This window comes from Protopterus annectens, chromosome 8.part0, assembly GCF_019279795.1.
Source record: "Protopterus annectens isolate FY-2018-M chromosome 8.part0, PAN1.0, whole genome shotgun sequence".
NCBI classification, from domain to species: Eukaryota; Metazoa; Chordata; order Ceratodontiformes; family Protopteridae; genus Protopterus; species Protopterus annectens.
Window position 1 is genome coordinate 1,090,399,294 of NC_056741.1, and position 12,750 is coordinate 1,090,412,043.

The window sequence follows — 12,750 nt, forward strand, 5'->3', positions numbered from 1 at the left end:
TAGGCACTTGTGTTGCTGCTGTCCATCCGGAACCCTTTAAATAGCTCCTTTATGGTCTGCAATGCTTATGGCTATAGGGTCTGCCATCTTGTGTCAGAAGATAAGCTGCAGTGTGTACTGCATCAGTATACCAATAGTGAACTTGCACGGTTACATTGTCATGATATGGAAGAGACAGTTTGAAGATCTTGTCTTACCTCTGGACATCCAATCACTTGCAGAATATATTAATGCCATTATGTAATTTTTTGTCAAACCATGGAAAGAACCTTTGTGACACTTATGGTTAGGAAGTTCAGGGAATGGGGACATGATTATTCCTGAAGAGCTGAAAGGTATGTACAGTATGCTATTGTCATTACTGCATAGATTTTTCACTGTTGCATGACAGAATGCAACATTGCCCATGGAGTCTTAAATTATTTTGAATGGCCAAGTATATGATCATTTTTTTCACTTGCATTTCATTAACATTTGAATTCACCATGTAACAGGCAATGGCTGTTCAGGGAACAGATAGCCTGTCAACAGTCTGAATGTCACATTTATGGTGTGGCATACATACTCCATTTCTGAAGCAGACCATGTGATCAACAGTGTGTCACTATAATGGTCATGTATGTGATATATATCGACATGGGGACTCTGTGTAAGACATATAGATATTGTACTAATATAAGATAGTAAGATTACAGTGTGCAAGACATGTATTTGATAGTTTATTATTCCCAGTCATGTTGAAATCATATGCACTATATGTCTAAAGCTTTACATAACTTACTGTTGGCATTGGCATATATTTACATGAGTGGTGAGGCATATCTGAGCTTATTCTTGTTATGCTGTTTGACATGGTTTAGAGATGACTAGTATTTTTGTAAGATACATTTTGTGGACATGGTTGCACATGTTTAATGAAACACACTTTCTGTATTGTACTGGGATGATTTTTTATAATTGTTATACAACACTGCATATACAACAGTTGTAAAGATCACTGCATATGTCAAGGTGCATATATGAGTTATTTTTATATGAGATCATTAACAGTATAGTTTATTTGCTAGATTGACATCATATGTTTTGCCACTTGTACAGTTCTTCTCCGATTGAGCTTGGAACATGACCACTGACTTTCATTGCCATGGACATAATCAAAACAAAAACTAGAAAAGAAATTGGAGAACAAATGTATGTCCATGTTCTTGTCACCATATAGTTATATGATTATCTTGCTTGGTGCTCTTTCATTGATAATACTAAATGATAGACTGGAACATATCACTAATAAACTAATATTTATTAGAAGCAGTACTGATCTCACAAAAGTAATCCTGATACATCACATACCTCCATTTGACATTGTGATCATAGAATGCATACATACATTCAATGTACACAGATGCAAGTTGTTTTTGGAATCTTTTCATGACACATGTTGAGATGTAGAGAAGTAAAAATTGGCAATGTTAGAAGCAAGACCAAATATATAAAACTAGAGATCTACAAAGTGACAGGATAGGCCAAGTAGGAATGGAAATGCTGACTGTTGAACAAAAAATACACAAACTGCAACAAGTAAGGATTTTCTAGAGTGGAACATCGTAATATTTGAAGAAACCTCCACAAGAATCTTCCAAGTTGTGTAAGTGATGGAGATTATGTAGGTTGCAACACTGCATGTATAACAGCCAGACCTGTGCTCTGTATAATGGCCAGTATGCAGGAAAAAATGATAACTTGCACATTTCTTATAGCCACTACCAGTAATTACCTTGTGGTGAAATACACATCTTCCTTTCACTGGAAAGGTGTCACTGTGTTATGGTTGCAATTTTCAAGTGATTCAGTGGATGTGCATTATATATGTTGTGATCCCTACTGCACGGACAGCATGTACACCTTTTTGGATGTGCAATATATTGAGATCTGAGACATTATGGAAAGAACAAAAGTTGAAATGAAAATAATGACACACAGAAGTCAACTTTATTTGCATATATGCACAATGAGATGGACACTGTGGCATCCCTCCTCCACAGTAGCCAGTGGTGTGCTAGGACAGTCAAATACCTTGGACTCCCATATATATCTCCTGACTGGGTGAAATACATCATAGCTTCTCCTCATGGTACTCAGCATGCCTTTCCTTTCATGATATCATCTCCTTGTCCTTAAGCTGTTCTAGTTGTTGTACATCTCATTGTATACCTGTTAAAAAGTCTACTGGTGTAATGAATGTATACCGTTAATTAAGGCATGTGGAGAGATTATGATGCCATGGCTCAACATTGTCCTATGGAATCTTGGTTCAGACTATTAGCAGGTAATCCAGGACTGTGGTGGATACTGTGCAATGTGAAGCTGTCTATGATGGCAGCCTATCCTTTTTTCTTGTCACCAGCCACTGATATACATATATAACTAGATATAATGTTTACATAATCAAAAAATGTATATCCTCTCCATACAACAAAAATATCATCAATAAATCAAGCATAAAATAACATATGTTCTTTATGTTCAGAGTTAAGATAAATTAATTTTCTCAACCTCTCATAAAAAGGTTGGCATAACTGGAGACCATGCCAACTCCATTACATTATTTAAAAATGTGTATCAAGTTAAAAAAATAAACGATAATATAATATCTAACATTTCAATCAAAAGCACACTCATGGAATAAAAAAAAACATTTAGTGGAAAAAAAAGTTATTTTCCTACAATTTCAAGGCCCAAATCATTAGGAATAACAGTATAAAAGGATTTTACATCAATAGTTACCAAACAGGTCTGTAGAACAGAATGGTTAGCTAACAAAAAATTCTGTGTGCTATAAATTAATCCAGTGAATGAATCTACCAATATGAATATTATGAGTTCAGCCTGTATTCTCAAGAGTCACTGAAAAAGACTTTAGACTTGTGCTTGAAGGTAAATTCAAATTTCAATTTTACAAATTGTCTTTCCAAGAAAATCAAGCTCTGAAAAGATTAATTAATGACAGTGATCTTTTAAACAGGAAGGCTGCCTTAGTGGTTTTAAATGCTAATGACTACAAGAAATGGATGCATGAGATGTTAAACGATACAAGCTTTTACAAGGAAACCAATTAAAGTGAGATTTTTAAGGCTTTACTGACTCTCACATAGAGCACTGGTACACTGAAGGTCACATTAGCAATGACTGCAGCAATTTTTAAGAGTTAAGTCACTATATACTGGGTCTATATTGAAATGTCAAATTTCACTAACATCGAAACCCTTACATGTCAACCTAAAGAACTATCTAAAACTTGTGTAAACATCACTGAAAAAATAAAATAAAACAGAGTTTTTGCATACAGCAAGCCCCTTTTCTTCCCCCTACACTCCCTACTTTGTTTTTCCAACTCTGGGACTGCACAACAGTAGGAAAATGACAAGCTCACTTAACTCATATTCTGTGCGATCTTGCACATAACATCCACAGCTCCACAAACCAATAGGAGTGAAAGTGATTCTTTTTGGAATCACCTAACACTGGTTTTAAAATTTAACTTCAACAAACAAAAAAGTGTAAATGAATCTAACCAAAAGATTGACCTGCACACAATCAAACAACTGAAACAATGAAGTATTAAACATTGAGATTTCAGTGAAAAAAATTCAACCAATTACATTTTAACCAACAGAACGGTGCCATATAAAATTCTTATACATAGAACAAGAGAGACATAAAGAAAACACATTCTGATTCACTTTTACATGTACAGATAAGCATAATGTAAGCAGCACCAACATACGCTGTCAGATAACAGTCTGCATTGTCAGAGCTAAGAAGTGCATGGAGAATGAAGATGATTCCAAATGCCCTTATCAAAAACATAATGTACTCTTTAATTACTCCATATCTTGGAGAGGTGTAGTACAACACCTTTTGGAATCACTCCCAGTTTAATTTCTCCAAGTCTTTTGTTTTCTAATACCATGACAGGAATGGACCCCATTCCCAAGTCAAAGTATGATTAAAGTTCATGAAATTAGTATTGTTTCAATCCTTGATGCAGCCAAAAGTGCTCTTCACAGCACCCTCTGTGTGCCTAGAATTGACTCCTTCTGCAATTCATACAGTTACATGTATCAGACCCATTGCTCCTTCCACTGTTGGAGCTGTCTGGGTATCCTTCTTCCACATTGCCATCATTTCTGCTTGCAAATCCTGGTATTGCAGGACTTTGTGTCTCTCTGTATGTAAGACACTGTAGTCACTGGCAGTAGTGATATCAATGATCACTGCTACTTTTGTCTTTTTTTAATGGACCACTATGTGTGGTTTTCTCAATTTATTTATTGAACTGCTCATAATGGGTGATCCCATGTGATATAACCTTTTTAAATTTCTATAATGATTTTGTTTCATATTTCCAGTGCTTCTCAGCTACTCCAGTATTGTAATGTTTGCAAAATCCACAATGCAACTGTCTTGCGACATTATTATGCCTTTCAGTATACAGGCCTTCTGCCATTAGTGTATCACACCAACAACAAGATATGTGACGGTTTCCAGTTCGTTTTTTACAAAACATGCATCTGTCTGTTTCTCCAACATGTTCAATGGACTTTGTAAACCAGAGTGCACGTAGTCCACTATCCTGAGCTTTCAATATCAACCTTTCATCTTGTGGTTTAAATTCACCTCTCCTTAACCATTCCTGCTTCAGATCCTAATTGACATGAGGTCATTCCAGAAGCTTTCTGTGCCTACAACTACATTTATGACTTTTCCACATTTCTTGCCTTCTCATCTGAGTCTTTTCCTTATATTCTTTCTTTTATCTTTTGTTTTTCGGCACATTCATTTGCTGCCTGATTTTTGTCTACTTCTGGTTTGATTTCCATTCTTGCTAGACACTGATATGCTTCTGCTAAACTAAGAAGGGAAGTCATCTTAGACTTACTCTTTCCATGTTTTAAAACTTTCATTATGTTTGGATCTTGTGAGCTCAGCAGATATGTATGCAGTCCTACAATTGCAAATCTATACATACAATCAGTTTCAAGGAAGCCCATACCTCCTTCAGAATGGAAAATATATAATTTTGGTATACACACTGATTTTTATAAATCATTCAATAAGCATGAAGCATTTTTCTTGTTTTCCTGTATAACTAATCCAATAGCTTTTAGGGACAGTCAGTTACCCCAAAATTGTAATCAGAACAGGAAGAGCAAATTAGTTTATAGCTTGGACTTTGTTCCTAGATGTCAGAGCTGTTTTCAGTATTAGTTTTAGTCTTCTAAAATATTCCTTTCTACGTTTTATTCACATTTGTTCATGTTTTTTTTTTGTCGATCCTTCATCAGCTCCCAAGTATTTAAACACACCCTCACACTCAAGTTCTTTTATATCACATTCCTGTCCCAGGCTGATATTTTCTTGGTGCTGAAGCTTTCCTGCTTTAAAGGTTGCTTTTGCACATTTGTCACTACCAAATGACATTCTTATATTATTTGAGAAAGTTGTGACTACTTGCAGTTGTGCCTTTAGTTCCTCGTCTTATGATCTGTACAGTTTTAAATCATTCACAAAAAGAAGATTAAAAGTCTTTATGCTTTGTTGTGTTCTTGGAACCAAATTGTAGCTACGGCCTAATCTGTTAAGTAGACAGCTTAATGGGTTAAGGGCAAAACAAAAGAGCAGCAATGACAAAGAGTCACCCTGGAATATCCCCCTTTGAATTTTTAACCCTGGGATAATAATTTGTCCTTTATCACGCCTTAGCTGAAGAGTGGTTTGTCACTGTAATGTAATCAATCAGTGTAGGGTGTATCCTGTAGATTGGTAAGTACATCTTTATCCATGAATGCGGGATATTATCAAATGCTTTTTTATAGTCAATCCATGCCATACTTAAGATTCTTCCCCTTTTTTCAGCTTCTCCATTATGACTTTATTTAACAACAAATTACCCTTTGTTCCATATGAGTTTCTTTTATTGCCCTTTTCTTCTATTGCCATGATTGAGTTTTCTTCTAAATGAGTATAAAATCTATCAGCACCAATTCCAGTGTATAGTGTATACATCATTGGAAGGCAAGTTATTGGTCTATGATTGTAGGATAGTTTGTAGGTTCACTCTTAAGGAGGAACATAATTTTTCCTTTCCTTAACCAAGTCGGTGCCTGTTTGGGATGCACATAAATAGTTCTTACTCAAGGCTAAATCTTCATGTGAAGATGTTAATACTTTTAGTCAGAGGTTAGGTACTGCATATGGGTCTTGCGTTTCCCATATTTTCTGGCCATTACTCCATCTGTTTTTCATATTGTGTACATTTTAACTTCTTACCCTTCCTTTTACTTCTTCTAACCATTCAGTATCTTTGTCATGATCCAGAGGGTCACTGCATTTATATGAAAGCCCATGTGTTATTATTACATTTCATATTCCATGTTACTGACAGCAGATATCTGTATGTTTTGCAATATGAATTTTGCTCACAGCTTGGGATGTACAAAATTAGCAGTTGCCTCCTAGTTTGATTGCAATGGCAAACAGACAGAGGTAGTTTGCTATATATGCACTCTTAATTGAATGCTTAATGTCTACAATTCTATTCATGAACACCATAACAGTTATAACAACATGATCTCCATTTGTGTATTTTGTAGAGTTTAAGAATGAAACAATGTATTGCCAGAATTTTATGATGAATAACCAATGTACATAGATTGACGAGTACATATATGTTGTTGATGTTTTGACAATTATTACAACCTGCTACATATGTTTTCAAGACATAGATTTTTTATGACCTTACAGGTTTTTGTTATTTTTATATGAAGTTATCCGTAGTGTGTGTGTGTGTGTGTGTGTGTGTGTGTGTGTGTGTGTGTGTGTGTGTGTGTGTGTGTGTGTGTGTGTGTGTGTGTGTGTGTGTGTGTGTGTGTGCTATATTTATATAGGTCTGCTATGAGAACTTGACACCTGATTTTTCACATCTGAAAAGAACAAACCTAATAAAGCAAGGGTCATCTGTTACATATAAAGTTGCAGAGCCAAATATATGTCTCGCTGTACCACCCAGCTTATATATGTGTGTGTGTATGTATGTGTATGTATATATTTATATTTATATATATATATATATATATATATCTATATATATATATATATATATATATATTATTTATTTTGGTTTGATTACCGGGGAAGTCCACTGGGCCAAGAAGTACCCATTTTCAGTGGAGGCCTGGGGAGAAAAGCTACAAGGAAGTACAACCAGGATACAATACAAGAGATAAATTTACAATTTACAATCATGGATACAATACAAGAGAATTTACAATAGAATGTGCACACAGCAAGAGTTCAAAATTAAAACACTGCAATGTCACTTTTTCCTTCCATTCAAATATATACAGGAACAAAATCTGTAGGACGCCACAGAAAGAAAGGGTGGTATTTTCAAGCCAGGGTTTCCACTGAGAAAAATTTACAATTTACAATCATGGATACAATACAAGAGATAATTTACAATAGAATGTGCACACAGAAAGAGTTCAAAATTAAAACACTGCAATAGGATAATATAAACAGAAAGTCACACAGCAAGTATACATAATTAGGACACAGCAAAGGAAATTTACAGAAGAAAGTAACACAGTACTGAGAAAGCGAGATAACAAAAGGTATAAATTTTTTTTTTTTTTTTTTTTTGCAATGTTTTCATCTTGCAGTCAGGTGAGAGTCAGCAAAACCATTAGCTGAAATTAGAAAGCAGAAGGATTCTAGAGTAGAGGGGCTTAGAGTAGAAAAACCTTGGAATTATGTAGGGTGAAAGCAGGAACATTTCCATTTAGAAGAAAGGCGTAAGAAGAGTTGGGATTTGAAGTATTCCATGTTAGGTATGGTCCTAAGAGAAGGAGGGAGAGAGTTCCATTGTCTATCCAGAGAGAAGGAAAGTAGTAGCTGGCCGGCGGGATGTTTGGGTCTGGGAATGGAGATTAGATTTTAGTGTTCAGATCGTAAGGATCGGTTAGGGATATAAGGGGGAAGGATGTTGGATAAGGCAGGGCATTTTTCTGGGTAGTATATTAATTTGTGAGTGGTAGTTAGTAGTACATAGTCAAGGTGGTTGGGAAGTTCTAACCATTTCAGAGATTGAAGGGAGAGGCAGTGGTGAGTTGAGGTTTTGGAATTAGGGGCGAATTTAGAGATTTTATTATAGCAAGTTTCAAGTTTAGAGGTAAGGGAGGCAGACAGATTAGTTAGAAGAGGGGCACCTTAAAGTAGAGAGGGAAGGAGGTAGGAGGTAGCAAGGGATTGCCTAGAGTATTTTGAGAGAAATAGGTTATTCCTGTAGAGCATACCTAACTTTTGGTGTTTTTTTTTTATGTTTTGTCTAATTTGAGGTGTTTGTCAATGGTTATGCCAAGGAGTTTAGCCGAGAGGACCACTTCTAATGGGGTGTTGGTTTGGCTGAGGATCTTGAAAATGTTTTTGTCAAAGGAAAATACTTTGGTAGGGAGAAATATTAGTATTTTCGATTTACTGGAATTGAGGGAGAGATGGTTTTGGTGCATCCAGTTTTCGGTAGTAGAAAAAGCTGTTTGTGTTTTAGTGAGAAGTTCAGAAAAGTTAGGGGTGGTACAGACTAATGTAGAGTCATCGGCGTATTGGATGACCGAAGTATTGGGGAGACCCGAGTGAAGGATGTTTATGAAGATGTTGAAAAGTATGGGACCAAGGATGGATCCCTGAGGGACTCCAGTAGGGTTGGGTAAAAAGGTGGAGGTAGAGTTCTTCCATCTGACAGCCTGAGATCTGTCAGAGAGGTAACTGGAGAACCAGGATAGAGTATTAGTGGAGAGATTAAGGTTGGAGAGATGGAAGAGAAGGTGTGTATGGGAGATGGTGTCAAAGGCTTTAGACAGATCTAGAAGAACTGTGGATACAAGAAGTCTGGAATTTCAGGCTTGATTAACTGTTTCTAAGAAGAAAAGTAGGGCAGTTATAGTGCTGTGACAGGGACGGAACCCGTGTTGGGTGGGTGTAAGTAACTGATTCTGAGTTAAGTAGGGTAAAAGTTGGGAGTGGACACATTTCTCTAGAATTTTAGAAATTGGAGAGAGGAGGGCTATGGGGCAGAAATTAGAAATGGAGTTGTTTTTACCTCCTTTATGAAGTGGTAGAATGTAGGCAGAGCGCCAAAGTTTGGGTATGTATGACTCTTTTAATGATCGGTTAATCAGGATGCTTATTGGGAGAGCAACTCCTTTGGCTGCGCATTTGAGGAAGGAGGAAGAAATGTTGTCAGGGGCATTAGAACAAGGCTTTAGTTTGGATAAGAGCTTTTTTATACATGTTGTGGAAACTGGTTTGAGTTGGAAATTAGGGCGACAGTCATTAGAAGAACTGAGGAAGGTGGAAGGAATGATGTCAGGGAAAGTATTGGTTAGCTTGGCTATAGAATCTGTGAAGAAGGAGTTGAAGAGAGAGCTCAGTTCATTGTCTGTTAAACTAGGGTCAGGGCAGGGGTTATTTCTTGAGCCAGGATGGAGAAGAGAGTTAATGGATTTCCAGAATTGTTTTGGGTTATTATTATTATTGGACTGAAGTTTGTTGTAATAGTTTTTTTATCCCAGGTGATTAGTTTTTTTACTTCGTTAAGGAGTTGGGTATATTGGAGCAAAGTGGAAGACATTTTACTTTTCTGATAGAGCTTCCAGGATTTATCTCTGAGTTGCATAGTGTGTTTAGTTTCTTTGGTTAGCCAAGGAGCAGAATTGGCTTTGATTTGTTTGTTTCTTTAGGGGGGGCTAGGGAGTTAAGGGTGTTTAGGAAGATGGAGTTAAAATGTTCAACGGCGTCATCAAGGGAGAGAGTGTGAAGGATTTGCCAATTAATTAGTTTGAGGATGTTGGAGAAAGTAGAGGGGTTGAAATTACTAAGGTTGCGAGTTTGGATGTAATGATGCTGTTATTGTGAGGGGTTAGCTGAGCGATGAATAAAGGCAGGGAGATGGTCACTAAATGTGTCAGGGATAGTTCCAGACAGAGAGATTTTGTTAGGATGGGTAAACAAGATCCAATCTATGATGGATCCTAGGGGGTGTTTTTTGTTAGGTCTGGTGGTAGAATGGATTTCTTGGGAGAAGTTAAAGAGGTTGATAACTAAGGAGGGGGAAGGTGTGTTGATTTTGTTCCAATCAATGTTGACGTCACCTAGAATAAATGTTTCATATTTTATTTCAGATGAGGCCCAGTGGAGAATATTCTCAAGGGTAGAGATATTATCACCTGGGGAGATGTATAGGAAGATGAAGCAGATATTTTTATGTTTATTGAGTTGGAGCAGACCTGCAGTAATTTCAGTGTTTTTGAATAGGGGGATTGGGATTTGCAGGGGGATTATGGAGAGCAGGTTAGAATAGATTAGGGCAGAGCCTCCACCTTTTTTATTTAAATGGTCACTTCTGAGGATGTTGAAACCTGGAGGTAAGATTTCAGAGTCAGAGATATGGGGTTTTAGCCAGGTTTGAGAGATGGCTGAGATGTAAGGTTGGTTGTGATTAATCCATGCATGAGCATAGTGAATTTTGTTGTTAAGGCTCTGGGCATTGATAGTGAAGACCTTAAGGGAGCTAAGAGAGGGGATGTGAGAAGAAGGAGGGGGAGAAGGGAGAGGCTTATTTAAAGTGAGGGAGTAGGGTGAAGGAGGGAATGAGTTTTTGAGCTGAGGCAGGGGCCAGGGTTTGGGTGAATGTCCCCAGATAAGGCTAGGAAATTACATGAGATAACTTTTTGTCTTTTAAGTTTGGAGGATAGGAGTAAGTTCGGGGATAGTGGAAATGTAAGGCAGAAGCTTTTTGATGAGGAGGAGAGTATTTTAGGATGGAAGAGGTGTAAAAGATTTACTGTGATAAGGGAGGGGGAAATGAGGTGGAAGTGAGAGAGTAGGAGAGGATGTGGGGGAGTAAGAGTGGTTGTGTGATTAATAGGTAGATAGGGGTGAGTTTGAAAGCAGTATGAAGTAGCGTGGTGGAGAGGAATAAGAAAGATGAGAAGAGAGAAAGGGAGTCTGAGGGAATAGAGAATTTGGGAGGGCATGTTTTAAATAGGTGAGGTGAGGAAGGGAGTAATAAGAAAGGAAACGTGAGTGGTAGAGGAGAGAAGGTAATGGAGAGGAAGGAGATATAAAGTTAGGAGAGGAGAGTGTGAGGTTAGGTGCAGAGAGAAAAAGGGAGGAGAATGAGTGGGCAGGGATATTAAGAGGAAGGGATAGGAATTGGTTAATTGAGGTGGGGATAGAGGGTGTGGGGGTAAGACTGAGATTGGCTGAAATAATTAGAGGGAGGAGTAGGTGAGGTATAAATGTGGAAGTGCAGGGGGCAGGTGGCATTTGGGGGCAGGGTAGGGGAGCAGAGTGAGCCCGAAGGGCGAACAGAGCGGGAAGACCCAGAGAAGGAGAAATTGAGGAAGACAATCAGGAAAGTGTGAGTAGTCAGAAGGTAAGTTTAGCAAGTTTAGCATAGAATATAAAAATGGGAAAGGTAAGTAAAGGAGAGAGGAGGAGTGTGAGAGAGGTGCGGAGAAAAGGGGTTGGGGTAGCTGCAAAGGAGAAGACAGAGGGGGAAAGAAAAAGGCCTCAGAAAAGGAATAGAGGAAGGCTGAGTATGTAGCAAAAGATGACTGGGAGTCCAGGACAGCAGAGAGGAAGAGAACAGAGGAAGGGGAGTTAGAGGGCTGTAGAAGGGAAGATAAGAAGGAGAGGGAAAAATAATTATAAGGTAGTAAGAGGTAGAGGGAGAACAGAAGTGGCAGAGAAGGGTGTTGAAATTAAGGGAAGAGCTAGGAGAGCAAGCAGTGAAGAAGGGGGGGTAAAGGCTGCTGGCTAGTCTGGGAGGGAAGCGTACTGCGACCTAGTAGAATCAACTAAAAACAGCACAGAGTTACAACAATACACATACTTTCTTGAATCCTTGAATTGGGAGCACTCTGAGAACAGTGAGGCCTTATCGGTGTGGGTTGATAGGTCGATAGAGTTGGTTCCTGGCCAGAGAGTTCAGGAGGGTATTTTCAGGAGTTTTAAGGCAGGGAGGGCAGGGCCCAAGCTGTAAAATGTAGATGAAAGAAAGTGATTTTAAGCAGCAGTAAGGTAACAAAGTATACAGGAAGACATTAACAGGCATTCATAAGGAGTGTAAACAAATAAATGCAAATTTGTAGTCAATAAAGTGTAAAAACAAAGGTATACAGGAAAACAATGACATGCATTCAAAAGTTATTAGCTGCTAATAAATGCAGATTTATGACTAATCAATGAGAATTGCAGTTATCTTGGAGCAGAACAAAGGTAAGCAGGAAAACATTAACAGGCATTCATAAATTATTTCCTACTAAAAATGCAAATTATAGTAAAGAATACACTCATTGGTAGACAATACATTGATCGGAAATACTGTGCGTCCAGCTACACAAGCATCATTTAGAGTCTGCATGGATTAGGAATACTGTGTGGTTCACACAGAGTTAATTTAAATATAAAGCAGGTCCCAATAGTTAAGCACATGTCAATAGTTATTCCCAGGAGAGAAAGCATAATACGGCTTTCATTGAATGCTGGACAACTAGCACTGAGTAAGTTAAGAGTTTGAGCGGAGCCCATAATAGTTACAGCAGAGCATACATGCTGTACGTGGAGCTGGAATTTACGCTGACTAAAATTGATATGTATGCTATGTTATTATGGATTACATAGATTGGA